At 44.5% G+C, this 15589-nt stretch overlaps 1 long non-coding RNA gene across 1 annotated transcript in view; it reads right to left on the bottom strand.

The window, feature by feature from the left end:
- LOC131480384 (uncharacterized) overlaps window positions 1-15589 on the bottom strand; it is a 274695-nt gene that overhangs the window by 98823 nt on the left and 160283 nt on the right. Inside the window, exon 3 of the long non-coding RNA XR_009245476.1 lies at window positions 13825-14123. This is a non-coding gene — a long non-coding RNA (uncharacterized LOC131480384). The remainder of the gene's footprint in view (window positions 1-13824; window positions 14124-15589) is intronic.

Consider the following 15589-nt stretch of genomic DNA (forward strand, 5'->3'; position numbering starts at 1 on the left):
GTATATTTAGGGAATGCCCCAGAGTGTTGTCTCAGGTTTAGTTCTCCAGGAAACTGAAAGAATTACTCTTCTCTTTGCAACTTCTTCTGGCCTAACTTGAGTTTGCCTTTGTTAAATGCCCTGTTTTGGAGATCATTAGTGTGTTCTGTGTCTTAAATATAATAATAAGAAACCAGGGGACAGACAGAACTAAGCCCAGATGTAACCTCTTGTTTTGTGGCTTCAAGCTTAGTTTCATCCTCTAATGACTGGGTTGTAAAATTCACTTGTGCTGCCTAATCATTCGAAAAGTCCAGTCTGCTTAACATTGAGTCTACTGATGAAGACAACTGCCTTTGGTGTCAATGGCATAACACAGACCCATTAGAGAAATTATTCCTCCTCACTCCACCAACTTTTCAGAATTTGTCAAGGAGCTCACTCCCAATTGATGAAATGGCTTCAGAGAAGAAAATACGATAGGAAGAACTTGTTGAAGATTCAGGCAAAATCTAGGGGAAGAAAATAATTACATACAGAGTTAATTTCCTTATTTTATTTGAGGTTGGTTAAAATGTGGACCATATTATACAAGACCAGTTCATTCCTGAAACATCTAGTCAGCAATTACCACTTTTTGTATACCGGAAGTGCACTGGGGACTGGATGTATATAAGCAAATAAGGAAATTAGAGTAGAAAGAGAGCTTAACAGCTAAGTGTATCAGGTCTGTCATTTTGGGGATACGTTCATTCAACACGCCTTCATAGAAGGGCCATCTTGGCAACTGAAGAAAGCAAATATGATACTGACACAAATTCATTCAATTGACTTCCCCACACTGTTACTGAGCCACTACTTTGTGCTGGAAGTGGTGACTCACTATTGAAGAATATGTGATCTTCTCCAGGAGTTATCTGAGGTTTCTTTGGGACAGAGACATGCAGAGAGTAAGTAGAATTAAAAACATGAAGCACACACAAGTGAGGTCATGTGATCTGTGCCAAATGGAGAGAGGTATTCAGAGGAGGTAACATTTAACTGAGCCTTAAAGATTGAGAGCAAGAGAAAAAGAGAGAAAGGGGCAAGCCAGATGGAGACAAGAAGGGGCTTGGATGGTGAGAGAGTAAGTGACCTTATATGGTCAGAACATGAGTTCATGGTAGTTAACTGCTGGGTTTGAAGACAGAAAAGGTGGCAGCGACTAGGGTGCATGAAGCCATGGGACAGTTGAAAGGACTGTTAAGCAGGAAAACAAAATTGCTTGGAAAGAAAAGTCTGGTTGTTGTAGGGTGGAGGCTGGCCTTAGCAAGATTTTCAGCTCTCTAAGGGACAGCTGATAAGAGCTTGCATTGGGGAGGGGAGTGAGAAGCAAAGATGCTGCAGAGGAAGAAGTACCCGGATTGATGAGAATAAATTCATCAACAAATTAAGTCGAGAGGGAAAGGTTGTGGGAACTGACCAAAGAATTAATGAGCAGGAATCAAAGTACTAGAGAAGGCTTGGGTTATTTCACTGCAGGGAGCCAATTATTTGGGGGAAAGGGCAGCTGATTTAATCAAACAGTCTGGGCTCATCAAGTATTGCAGTATAATGAAGAGTTGTGAATGTGGTACAGTGACAATCGAGAATGTTGCTTAGAATAAATTATCCAGGTGATATTATTTCTGTTATCAGACAGAGAGGTGGCCAGGGAACTGTGTTCTAATGGGGCAGCCTACCTAGAATTAGGAATGTGGCCTCTTCACTGCTCCCAATTTCAACAGCCTTACACATTGCATATCCTACTCTATCTGGGTGAACTAAGAGTACCAGGTCGTTGTTGCTGCCAGTTTTACTGCCAGAATCCACATCTTGAGAAACCAGGCTTTCAGTTATCCTTCAAATAAAACAATTTCTCATATAAACATTATGCTTGTATTCTACCCCTCAGTCAAGACGAACACCTTTTACATTTTCTCTAGAAAAATGGGCTTAGGTGGTTTAAGGAATGCTACATTTTAGAGCATTTGCTAAGAGAAAAATCTCAGAACCATCTTGGTTTTTCTCTCAACTATAAAAATGGAAATTGAATTTTCAATTCTACTTATTTTCCAGATTTGTCTCAGCCCTTTTGACAATTGTGTCATTAATTAAACTCCAAATAGTCTGAGAGTTTTTGCAAAGGGATCAATCATATCTCTTGATTTGACATGAAGAGGTACCTTGCAGGCTAGTTTCTTCCGGAAGCAGATGCACAGGTGGAGTTTGGAGAGCAGGTTTTATTGGGCAGTAATTCTAGGGAAAGGAAAGGGGAGGAAGCAGACTTGGGCAGAAGCAGTCATCAGTCTGCCCAGCAGGTCTGACAGTCTCTGCTAACGCCACGAGTCCTGCCAGAACTGTGGTTCCTGCCTTGTGCACCCAATTGAGAGTGCCATGGTGAACACTCGGGACCACAGCAGGATATCATTAATGATCCCAAGAATCCTATATCAGACATGCATTATCTACCACTGCTAACTTGTTTGTCCCTAGCTATTTAGTAAAGGAAGCTCTAGGCACGTCTTCAAGCTTAGGGGGAACCAGGGAGAGATTATGGAGACATCTAGGGTACCAGGAACTGAGAAAGCCTGAGGACTCTGGGTGAAGGCCTTGCACTCTAGAAAAGAAGGAGACCTGGGCTCTGGTCATGGGCTGGAGCAGCCTCAGTATGGAGGTTGGTGGGCTCTGGCAGAGCCAGGAGCTGGAGTCTGTGCAGACCAACCACTGCCAAACAGGCTCCTTGCACATGGAGAGAAGGGCCTTTCTTGAAGGGAGACCTGAGGGGCACACCTCCACGTCTGTCACTACTGCCTTGGCTTCCACTGCCACCACATCTCGGACTCACTGTTGGCTTTGTTCTTTCTGGATCCATCCTATGGAAAGATGGATTTCGGCAGCTAATCTATAACTCAAAGACATGGCCCTTCTCTTGGGCTTCAAGTGAAAAATGCCTGATTGCCCCAGCCTGGGTTACACACCTCATCCTGGGACAGTCACTGTGGTTGCAGAATGGGTGCTAGGACTGATCACAGCTCTCAGACTACTTCCCACTTCTCTTCAGGCCCAGGCCTTTCTCATCATCAAGCTGCAGTGTCACTTACTTTCTTCTTGACACTCATTGTTATTAGTAACTACATGATTTACTTGTTGCTCTACGTGCTGTGGCCTACTTTTCCCCACAGGATCCAAGTTGCCAAGGAAGCAGAGATACAGCAGCCTGCCTTGCATGCTGCCTGCTTTCCAGCAAGAAGACAATGTGCTCACTAAACACCTTGGAAAAATGAATACGACTCCTTTCTGCCATTCCTAGGGAGTGTGACTCCATGGTACTTTAAGGGGTCACCCTACTGGAATCATCCTCATACGGCAGTGGCAGTGGGGAGAAGTTCCCCCAAGGCAGGTGGAGATTTTAGGAAAAAACAGCAGACAGCTGGTTGTTCCAGGCTGAAATAAATACTGTTTTCCTGTGTGGCTAAGACGACTTTGCCGTGGATGTGGGCCAACAAGTCTGCCAGCAGCCTAGCCACTTAGATTAGATTGAGCTGCCTTCCTATGAGTAGACATGGTAGGGAGTGGAATTGTTAGGAACCTGCTACTGGAGATATCAATTTTATGGTGACCAAGGAGCTGTTATATAGATCTAATATCTGTGATTCCCCTGAAGCCCCCATATTCACTGACAACTCATTTCTGACTCACAAAAGTGTTCCAAGGGTCTGAGAGTGACTATTAAGTACCAGGTCCATGCTCCTGAATAAGCTATTATGTGTCAAGCCTTTATCTTACATGTGAGCTGCTTCTCATCTCAATGATAAAAAGCAATTTCAGTAGCACTTAACTTAATTGGTTTGTGACCAGACAAGGACCCTGGGCCCCACTTACAGAGCTTGAGTAGCACACCTCCCCTCAACAGTTTTAGAAAGTTCTTAACTTGCAAGGTCAGTTCGCCATCTTCAGTCATCCCTCACTTCTGAGCCTGGAGGTGGGCAGATCCTCTGCATGTTAAAACAGGCTTGTGAGGCCTAATTTTGCAAGTTATTGAAAGAAATTATTAGATAACTCAAAGCTTGTGCTTTCTTTGAAACATGTGACAGATTTTTGATCTGGCCTGCCTGTGCACATATTTCCATGCTCCTGACTCAGGGAGCTGAATTTATTCATGCTCACAGTTGCACACTATTCTCCAGCTCACATTTACATATTGTAAAAAACAAGTTGTCCAGGATTCGGCATGATAGCGTAGTGGTTAAAAGTCCTCGCCTTGCACGCGCCAGGATCCCGTATGATTGCCGGTTCTAATTCCGGTGGCCCTGCTTCCCATCCAGCTCCCTGCTTGTGGCCTGGGAAAGCAGTCCAGGATGGCCCAAAGCCTTGGGACCCTGCACCCATGTGGGAGACCCAGAAGAGCTCCTGGCTCCTGGCTTTGGATTGGCTCAGCTCTGGCTGTTGCGGTCACTTGGGGAGTGAACCATTAGACGGAAGATCTTCCTCTCTGTCTCTCCTCCTCTCTGTATATCAGCCTTTCCAATAGAAATAAATAAATCTTAAGGAAAAAAACCCAAGTTGTCCTTTTCTTTCTTTCAAAAATATACATATTGTTACTTGACTGTCAATCATGTCAGAGCAGACCTTGTCCTTTCTTTCCTTCTTCCCTTTCTTTATTTATTCGAAAGGCAGAGTGACCTAGGGAGAGACAGAGAAAGAGCTTCCATCTGCTGGTTTATCCTTCAAATACCTGGGACAGGTTGAATCCATGAGCCTGGAGCCTTGTTGAAGTAACCCACCTGGGTGGCAAGGGTCCTAAGTACTTAGGTCACCTTCTATTGCTTTCCCAGGTGCATCAGCAGGATGGGAGAGCAAAGCACAGCAATGGGATAATTCAACACTCTGATATAGCTTGGGGGTGTGGCAGGAGTTAGAACCCACTGCAGGGAGACTAGCACCATGGTACAGCAGGGTAAACCTTTGCCTGTAGTGCTGGTTCATGTCCTGGCTACTCCACTTTCAATCCAGCTCTTTGCTAATATGCCTGGGAAAGCAGTGGAAAATGATCCAAGTCCATCGGCCCCTGCGCCCACACAGGAGATCCCAAAGAAACTCTAGGTTACTGGCTTCTGACCAGTCCAGCTCCAGTCATATTTGGGGAGTGAACCAGCAGATGGAAGATTTATTTCTGTCTCTCCTTCTCTGTCAATCTGCCTTTCAAATAAAGATAAAAAATAAATACACAAATAACACAACACAGGCCCTCCTCATCCTTACATTCATGCATGGGGAGGTGACTGCCATCAACTCACTGCCCAGCCTCCTGCCCACCTTCACCCCAGTTCCTGCACCTGGGAAGCTTCTTAGGGAAGAACCTTCAGGCTTCTGTGAGACTACTTGTCCTCCTGCTCCACTACCTGCAGGTGCATTTCTGCTTTTAGGGGCCTTGCCCCATCATTGCCATCCCCTTCCCCAGGCTGTTTTCTTCATCCGGCCTCTGTGTCCCCACTCCTGGCTCTGGGTTCAGGTAAAAGCTGACGTGGGGCACTGCCAGGGCCTCCTCTCTAGAGGGGAGGAGACATGCTTCTCTCACCCCAAGGATTTATTTTTTCCCTTCCCAAGGGAAGTGACTGTCCAAGGACCCTCTGCTTAGCCAGTGACACCAGCCCATTTTCTCTTGCCTCACCTGCTCATCCTCTTGTCACCTGGGGGAAGCAGCACTGGTTTTTATCTGAGCTGCTGGGACAGGAAATCCTACAGCTGCGTTACAGTAGCTCAGGGCCAGGGGCACCCTGCCCCTGACTAGGAAGCCCTGATCCAGGGGACTCAGGCAACCACTGAAAAGGAAGTCACCCATAAGCAGGGAGGGCAGAGTGGTTTTGTGGCTTCAGTTCTCATTTGAGCGGGGAAGCTAATTAACATAAAAATTAATTTTATTGCAGCTATCAACTGGCTCTCAGTTTATATGCTATAGAAAAATTATAGTAATTAGTGCATCCAGCCAGGGCAACAATACAAATATTCAATGGCATTGGTGATTTCCAGCCGTGCATTTGCTACCTGGCAATTCCCCTTCTAAGGAGTTGTTTCTCAAGAACATGGTCCTTAATAGCTGTGACTTGACATTTATGTCTTGAGCAACTGAAATGGGCAGCTAAAGACTAATTATGCTAAATATTCCAACACGCATAATTACCAGCATTCTGGCAGGGGGCACCAAAAGCAACATCTCAGTGTCTTTCTTTCCTTTTTTCTTTTTTTTCTTCTTTTTTTTTAATCTTCAGCTCCTTATTTTAGGTTTATTTAATGAAAGCTGATTGCCGTAATGATTCCCTCCCCACTTTTTTTTTACGCATAATCTGCACCGCAGTAACCTACAAGCATTTTAATTTCAGCATAATTTTAAGTTTTGTTTTCTGCTCTGTTAAATTCTTTTCATTGAGAGAACCAAGAGATCACAGAGGAAGCTGAACCTGCAACTTGTTCTAAGGGTTGCTGTGCCACATGTGATGTGGTGCCTGGCTTTGAGCTCAAGCTAACTGTGGAGGAGCTGAGGAAGGTGTGTGCACACAGCCGGTGGTTTGGTTTCCATCAAGTCCACAGCAAAACTGAGAAATGAGCTTTTCACTGGCAAATTCTAATTATAAAGAAAAACTCCTGAGCCTACACACCGGAGGAAAACAGATATATAAGCACTGCACTGTGATTTCCTGCAGAGCTCAGTTGGCAGCATTTGACAGCACAAGTCAAGGACCTTATAGGCAAGATTATCTAGAAAATCCCTTGCTTCAGAAGCCAAAATCCTTTAAGTCTTCAGTATTTAATGCAGCTGTATTGCTGATTAGATGTCAGGACTAGAGCACACTGAAGTGCCCTGTTTAGTGATTAACTCAATAGACCAATTTTGCTTGCAGATACTTGCATGGGGGAAAATTTGCATACAGATTTAGAAAAAGAACTGCCATATTTCTGGGTTATTGCAGGGACTGGGGAATGCAAAATTTGCAAATGCCACAATACTCCTCATCCCACAACTGCTCTAACTTTATCTGTCGGTGAATTATCTTGATCACTGAGTAAGACACTGCCACAGGGATGTTGCTAGGAACCATCTTTTCCCCTTGTTCTTCAGAGCTTGACTGATTAGCGTCTCTCCTTCTGCACCACAGGTTAAAATCTCGGGCTATCTAAAGGCACTTCCTAATGCAAAGTTGTACTTGCCTTTTGTTTTTGTTTCTATAACCAAATTCACCAAATTCACACATTTCTTTTTTTTTTTTTTAGCATAAGCTGAGAACTTCCTACAACATAGAGAAACCCCTGTAGGTCAAAAATTCTTCCCTCTTCCCAGAACCTCCTCTACCACCACCTGGGATCGCAGGCAGCTGAGAGGCAGCAGTCCCAGGAAGTGGCTCTGCTCAAAGCTCAGCCTGTCTAGGCCACCAGGGTCATTGACAACGCCACGTGGAGCCTGTCTTGTAGATTTCAGAGGTGCCTCGTGCATTTGGAAACTGCTTCCCATTAACGAGAGCATAGGACCAAGAAAGAGAGTTAAGTGAGGAGTTCTAACCTTGTGGATATATACAGAAAAGTTCACAGTAAGCGATAAGCAGCAGGTACTTTAAGGGGCCTGATGCAAAGAAATAATCCTGAGGATGCATTGGGGTGGGTCAGGACAGCAGGTTGGCTCCTAACCTTCGAGGGCATCAGCACACAAGAAGCCCAACCACTAAAGGTGCCTGCCAATGTTTTAACACAAATAGGCATGTTTACACTTTGACATGCGAAACAGGTTCTAGCTTGCTACATTGTTATTTCACGAAGATCTGCAAGGTTAGGCTCAAATCAAGACTCCTTATTTTACTCAGGCTTCCACCTTATTCCTTTTGGAATACCCTTGGCTTCATTCCACACCGTGGGGACCTCCAATGCTGATGAGCAGTACGCAATGTGTACTTTGGCTGTCTTCCCTTGAGTTGAGTTTCTCACCCCATGGGGCAGGCTGGAGACCCACTGGATGGACACGTAGGAGGCAGTAGAAGGTGGGCTGATTACAAGGGCCCAGAGGCATAGGGCTGGGCGTCTCTGTCTCTGGGACCCATACTCAGACCCATCACCTCTTGGGAGCAGAAAGCAAGCACAGCATAACCTGGCTCTGTTTGCAGGTGGAAGTCCCTGCCTGCCATGGACGTTCTAGCAGTTGATCTCTGAGTGGTATCTCATTGAATGACTGGGAAGAAGAGTTGAATGCAATGAACTGACCAGCGGCTTGAGGACCCATATGCAGACCAGCCTGCATGTTTTTGTCCTGTTAACTGTGGAGGAAATATTTAAAAAGCAGCATCACTTCTCTAATGGCTTACGTTGCTTCTTAATATCTTCTCAGGCTCCTTTTTCCCCCATGACATTCTCCTTCGGCTTGCCTCCCTCACCGGTTTGCTGACATTTTTACTACCATTTGGGGCCTACCAGCTGCTTCTCATTCTCTCATGGCATGTGATCAACCAAGAGACTAAAAAGAAATTATTGCAAATAAAACTATAGGCACGTCACACAGGTTTTTAACCATGAAACTAAATACAGCAGAGGGTACTGAAATAGAACATAAAATATCCAACTTGCTTCTTTTCATTTTGAGTTGATTACCTATTACTTTTCATTGGACTCCAGTGACCAGAAGTATCTTATTACTTTTCTTGAGATCACATGGCTTCCCTGATTAGGAAATTTAGCATAACAGATGAAACTGCTTTTCAAATAATAATAGTATCATTATTATAAATATTATATATTAACAGTAATATGTAAAAATTATACATTAATAATATATTACATAGTAGTAATAAGCAATAATGAGGAAATTATTATTATTATTATAAATGGATAGGTTCCCTTCATAAGTGTTCATTGCCAGGCTTTACTGGATATATTGATGCCATACTTCCCCATTATTTACCCAGAAACTACTATTTCCTGAGGGAAAAAAATCAACAATTTAGAAGGTGACAGAATTCAAGATGAAATAATACCAATGAGTTGTAAAAGAGTTGGGATACATTTCTGCCTTTTTGTTATACAAAAGTAAAACTTTAATGAAAAAGTACACACTTGTACTCACAGAAAGAAGTCAATTTTATTTCCATAGTTGACACACAAATATATTTAAATTTTTTTTTCTCCAAAAGGATCAAATAACCTGAAGAAGTAAAAAATAAGAAGCCGTCCTAGTGGTAACGGGTGGGTAGTTCTTGAGGCTGAGGTCACTGTTTCAGTTTTAAGCTTGGCTTGGGGCGTTCATGTGATTCTTAGTTGAAGTCCTCAGATTTCCAGCTCTTTCCTCGCTCAGATGTTCAGCAATTTTACACGTCATGCAAATATGTGTCCAGGAGGGAAGTGGCTCTTTAGTAAATGTTCCTTTACGCTACTGGATTTGGGTTTGGTTCCTGTGGAGTAGTTTTTCCTCAGTTTTGCAAACGGATCAAAGCACTTGAAGCCCGTGCTGCAGGCTTTCATTCCTGTTTGTGATGCCTGCCTGCCTGCCTCTCGTAACCAAAGCACCACGGAGTCCCTCGGTCACTTGCACCCTCACTCTGTGTTCTTCCCTTGACGGGGTCGCCAGCAGCTATGAGCTGGGAATACAGCTATTGGCATAGTGTAGTGAAAACAGGCTTGAATTGAAAATTCAGTCTTTAGTGTTAGCAGGTTTCTGAAGAGTCAGAAATTTGGCTTTACATGCTTGATATGATGAGGAATTTCTTTTTTGTAAATTAGATTAAAAAATTTTTTTTAATTTATCTGGAAGGCAGAATGACAGCAGAGGAGAGAAGGAGAGAGAAGTCGGAACGAGGGAGGGAGAGAAGCTTCCATCTGCTGGTTCACTCCTCAAATGCCTCCAACAGCCAGGGATAAGCCAGGCTAAAAATGGTGATGAGGGCGGGGGCAGAACTTTACACTGCTCTGCCACAAGGTTGTCAGGGACCCAAGCAACACAGTCATCATCTGCTGCCTCCCAAGATGTGCCTTAGCAGGAAGCTGAAAGAGAAGCAGGGGCAAAACGCCTTTCCAGGTACTCTGATCCAGGCTTCATCCTAAGTGGCACTATAACCTGTATGTCGCAATGCCTGTCCCATGAGGCGGGATTACTAACTCAGATCAAGGTAAAAATAGGCTGGCCTTTAGGTCTAAGGTTTTCCTCTTGGCATAGTTTCAGAAGGAGCAGGTAGGTTTCTGTGAATTCGAAAGCTTGCCTTCTGCAGAGGGTTTCTGCTGTTTGCCTGCTCCTCATTCCTTCCTCCTTCCTCTGATCTATGCTCCTATCCTCCCTGTTTCCTGAATGGAACTTCCTCTCTCCCCAGGAGGCAACATTTGGAGTCCTTATTATTAAGTTCCTGCTTGCTTTGTGACCTTGGGCAAGATACTCAACCCATCCAAGTGTCAGATTTCTCATCTGCAAAATAAATGTAATAACACAGCGCATGGGGTGATGATGACTTCAAACGAGGCAATGTCCATAAAGCACTTGGCATAAGGCCTGGCCCCTGGTAAGCACTGACTTCATTGGAGCTCTTATTATACTGAGAATGCTATTACAACCCACAGAGGCGCTGGGCTGCCCACCTGCTGTGCAGCTGCTATTTATCCAGTACAGGGTTCAGAGAAGTCTGTGGGGAAGAGGTCCTATCTTTATAGGAGATTGGCTTCATCCACTGCAGAAGGCAGGCCTAGCTTGGGCACACAAATCCTATCTCTGAAGGGTGGCTTGCAGGTTTCTCTTGGAGAATTTCCCTCTGCAGATGAATGAACTGAAGTCCTTACCTTTAAGGTAAGGGCCTGGTGAGGACTAAGACTTCAGCTGACTGCTCTGCACGCTTCTGTTTTCCTCCACTTTTCAATTCCACCCCTTGGGTAAGGATCCTCCCTCTACAACAAGTGAGCAGTTTCTACTGTTGCTCCATTGTTCCCCTAGTCCTTGTCTTTGCCTCTGTCTTGGTCTTGTCTTTTCTGTTCTTTCCTTTCCTTTTCTTTTCCTTTTCTTTTCTTTTCTCTTCTTGTCTTGTCTTTTTTGAGAGACAGAGAAAGAAGGCACACACAGATTGGGAGACTTGGAGAGAGGGAGGTGGAGGGAGAGAGAAATTCACTGCTCACTGGTTTACTCCACAAATTTCCACTGCTGCCAGGACTGGGCTGGGCCAAGGCCAGGCACCCACTCCAAGTCTACATGGGCAGTAGTAGTAACCCGACTACCTGAGCCTTGACCTGCTGCCTCCCAGGGTCCACAGTGGCAGGAAGCTGGAATCAGGAGCAGAGCTAGGACTTTTACCTATGTTTTCCAACATGAGAGGTGAGTATCCTGACCAGTGTCTTAACCAAGGCCTGCCTGCCTTCTTCTTTTGTGAAGACAGGAAAAGGACTGGGATCTTTTCCTTTCTCTGTCACGTGCAGTTTGCCGAATGAGTGCCTCCTCCCATTTCCTTGTCTCTGTCAGTACTCAGAGTGTACATCCTTCCCCCACCCCCATGGGGCTGCATCAGCACCACTTGCGAATTTTTTAAATTATGTATGTATCTGCTAAGTCAGAAACTCCTAGGTGGGGCCCAGAAATCTGGAGGAAGAGGATGGTTAAATAAATCTTCCAGGTGTTTCCACTGGGTGAGAGCTACTGCTCTGTTTCTATTTCTGAATTTTTCTCCCATACTTTGCTATGACGCCCTCAGAGGGACAGACCTGTCAAGAGCATGCATTGTTCAACACAGCCCTGTCCATGGACTTCATTAGGCTGAAGGGCATGGTACTGGGGCTAAAACATCTCACCAGCCCTGGACTTGATCCATGATCCTGTCCTAACTGGCTTCTTGTCTTCCCTTAGAATCCTAGGCACCTGCAATTCTCAGATCACCCAAACCCCATCTCTGTGCACCTTGGTCATTTCAGAATGAACCCACCAGTGTTTGCTTGTGCGTGCCCCAGTGACATTCCTGGATTTTTCTGATCAAATTTGTCCAGATTTTCACTATACACTTGGAACAACCATCCCAATCTTCAAAGTGATCCAATTATGGATGCTACTGCAGCTTTACAATGCTCTTAACTAATGTTTCTCTTGAATTCTTTGCTTATGAGGAACTACTTTGGTCAGCTCTGGAAATGTGGTTTCTCTTCCTCTTCAGGTGTCTTCAAGCCCTAACGTTCTTCTCAAGTCTCAGCTCTAAACAGAGTGAGACCTGGGTGAAGTTTCCTGGGACCTCATCACTCTAGTCTAGCCCCAAGATCTCATTTGCTTTCCCACATGTGTCTAATATCTCAATCTCTCCCAGAGCAAACAGTGTTCTTCCCTGGCTCAGCCTTCCGTTGCTTGCCTTCTGTTCCTTTCTTGTAGGACAACAACACATACCTGCCTTCCTAACTCATCATTTTGGAAAACTTCAACCCCTGCCCACCCCCTCAAAAGAGTGGGATAGAGCAGTACAAGAACAACGTTTATACCTTTCTTCTGGATTCACCAGTTGTGGACATTTTGCCACATCTGTTTTATCTTTCTCCTTCCATGCCCCCTCCCCCCGCCAATACTTCTTTTTCTTTGAGCCGTTTCAAAATAAATTGCAGTCACTGTGGCAATTTACTCTTAACCATTTCAGCTGGTATTTCTAAAGTACAAAGACATTCTCTTACACAAATCACAAAATCATTACCATGTACGGTATACTGTATGATTACGTTTATCACCTGATACATAGTCCCTAGTCATAACCCTCTGGACAAATCATTAGTTATGTTATCACATCTTTGGCCTCTTTTTATAGCTTTTCACAATTTAGATTTGTCTCATTGGCTTTCTTATGATTTTATCCAGCTTAATCATCTTGACCAGAACTCTTTTCTTCCTTGCTAGCTTCCTTCCTTTCTCCGTTGCCGGCCCCCAAAACATACCTAAACATTGTTAAGAGCTGTTGAAATTCAGCAGTTGAATTCAGGTGATCACAGTGCAGAATATATTAGGAGGATAAATTCCAGGGTACCAGAATCAAAGAGCAGTAAAGGGTATCACAGTTTGATCAACCATGTCATATTATGAATGAACCCCTATGACATGAAACAGTCAAAAACTTGTCGCAAGACACAGCTAGTAGTAGTAGCTTAGCTGTTGCTGACACGCCATCTCCTAAACTCTTCTAAAATGTCAGCACGCAATGTCATTCGCTTCTCAGGACCCTAGTGAGGCGAGATAAACATGGATCTATGGGACAATTGACATATTTAAACAGATGCCAGAGTGTGTTATTGTAAAGCACTTTCTTTCTTCTACTTTGAAGTCTGGCAAATCCCCCTTGTGACCTCTGAGAGATACTTAACAAGCAGCTAATACCTGTTTTCCACAGGAAAGACAAATTTTATGTAGAGAATGGCCTTCTACTGAGCTCCAGAAACACTTCTAGGCTAAGAGAAGCAGCAGTCCAGCACTTCTGAGCTATTTGTGTCGATGTAAAAGGCAGGTGTCTTTCCACTGACCTGTTTTCAGTGCTATAATCCCATTACCTTGACACTATCCTCTGGAGTTTTGCTTTGTTTGGGAATTTTAAATTCCTTTATTTGTAACAGATCAAAAGCTATCTGGCACACACAGTACACTTGGATGCAAGCACTTTGATGGATCTTGCAGCCTTCCTGAGCAGACACGACTGCATTTTTCCCATATAAGCACTTACAGGCTGCCCATTGCCCTCAATTTTAAATAGCAACCCTATTCACAAGCCTTTCAAGTCCTCTTCCTAAGAGATTAACTGGCAGCTTTGTCAATGAATAGAAAGATGTGTATCTAAGATGTATTTCTGTAAGACTTACCTGGTTGCCTGGTGTTGTGGCGTGTCATATCATAGCTAACAGTCACTGCAGCTCCGGTTCCTGTACAACTGTCTTGATGGACTGGCAGCTGCAAGAGTTTGGGTGGTGGGCTGCATTCCAGACCCTTGTCTTCATGGCTGGCTTGAAAGGGCAGAGGGTGGAGCAGGGCCAAGGCTCAGAACTGTGGTGGGTGAAGGGTTCGGAGCAAAGCTTGACAAACTACAGTCCTTGGACTCAATCTGTTCCCCTTCTGTTTTCATACAGTCCATACTACCAATGGCTCTTCCATTTTTCAGTAGCTGGGAAAAACAGAACAAACAATATGTCATGACATCCTAGAAGTATATGAAATTCAGGTTTTATTGTCCATAAACAGACTATTAGAGGAACACATCCACACTTACTGATGCTCTTGCTGTCTATGACGCCTTTTGCATTACAGAGATAGAGTTGAGTGGTTAGTGCAGACACCGAGTGGTCCACACAATGTACAATCAGGACCATGCATTCAGTCACCACATGCCTTTCAGACACCATGTGTGTGGCAGAAACTTTGCTAAGCACTGGCGATTGAAAGATATAACAAAAAATTCCTAACCTCTTCTCACAGGCAGTTCACTCTGTCAGATGAAACAAGGTAAACAGAAGATGAGAAGTGAGAAAAGTGCCACAGGGACACGGGAAATCTACCCTGAGGGTGGGGTGGAGGCCCAGGCTTGACAGACAAGATCTGACATCAGTCAGGACAGGATTGTAACCTTTGCGGCATTTCTTACCCTGACTCATGTGGTTGCTTTCATAGCACAGATATCATTATGTATTCTGTTGCTTTGTTACCTGCACTAAGGGGGAGGCAGTGAAGGCCTAGCGTGAAAAGTCAGTGTTGGGATTAAACTGTCTGGAAACCACTTCACCTGCCTCTGTCACAATTTCTTCTACAAAATGAGGATGTAAGGGAAACCTGCCTGGAAGGTTCAGTGAGAGGAAGCACTTACCATGCTTACCCACAGGACCTGAGGGCTGAGACGTCAGAGCTCTGTAGACAGAGGTCAGCTTAGAGGCCCTCCTCCACTATAACCCATGGCCTACCCCTCTGTGCCACGAAGGTCTGTCCCAGGAAAATGGGAAGTAGGTGAAATGAAAGAAGCGGAAAGAAACATATCAGTAGAGGATATATCAGGAAATGAAAACAACCTATGCAAGAGCACTGGGGCACCAAATTAAGAGACACTCAACAAAACTGAATAGATTTAGTTACTCATATGTTATGTCATCACCAAGAGATCTGAGCTTGTTTATAAAGAGAAACATGCATTAAAACTGAAATCTTGAAAAAAGCATGAAATAAAGATAAAATGGTATACTGCATCTGGGATTAAGAATGATAGAAGTGAGGGCCCAGCCCAGTAGCTCAGTGGCTAAAGTCCTCGCCTTGCATGCACCAGGATCCCATATGGGCGCCGGTTCTAATCCCGGCGGCTCCACTTCCCATCCAGCTCCCTGCTTGTGGCCTTGGAAAGCAGTCGAGGACAGCCCAATGCATTGGGACCCTGCACCCATGTGGGAGACCCAGAGGAGGCTCCTGGCTCCTGGCTTTGGATCGGCGCAACTTTGGCCATTGTGGCTGCTCAGGGGGGTGAATCATCAGACAGAAGATCTTCCTCTCTGTATATCTGACTTTGCAATAAAAATAAATAAATCTTTTTTAAAAATGATAAAAGTGTTGCACTCCTGTTTGTAGCAGCAGCAGAGTTTGAGAGATAAC

This window comes from Ochotona princeps, chromosome 5 (assembly GCF_030435755.1).
Source record: "Ochotona princeps isolate mOchPri1 chromosome 5, mOchPri1.hap1, whole genome shotgun sequence".
NCBI lineage: Eukaryota > Metazoa > Chordata > Mammalia > Lagomorpha > Ochotonidae > Ochotona > Ochotona princeps.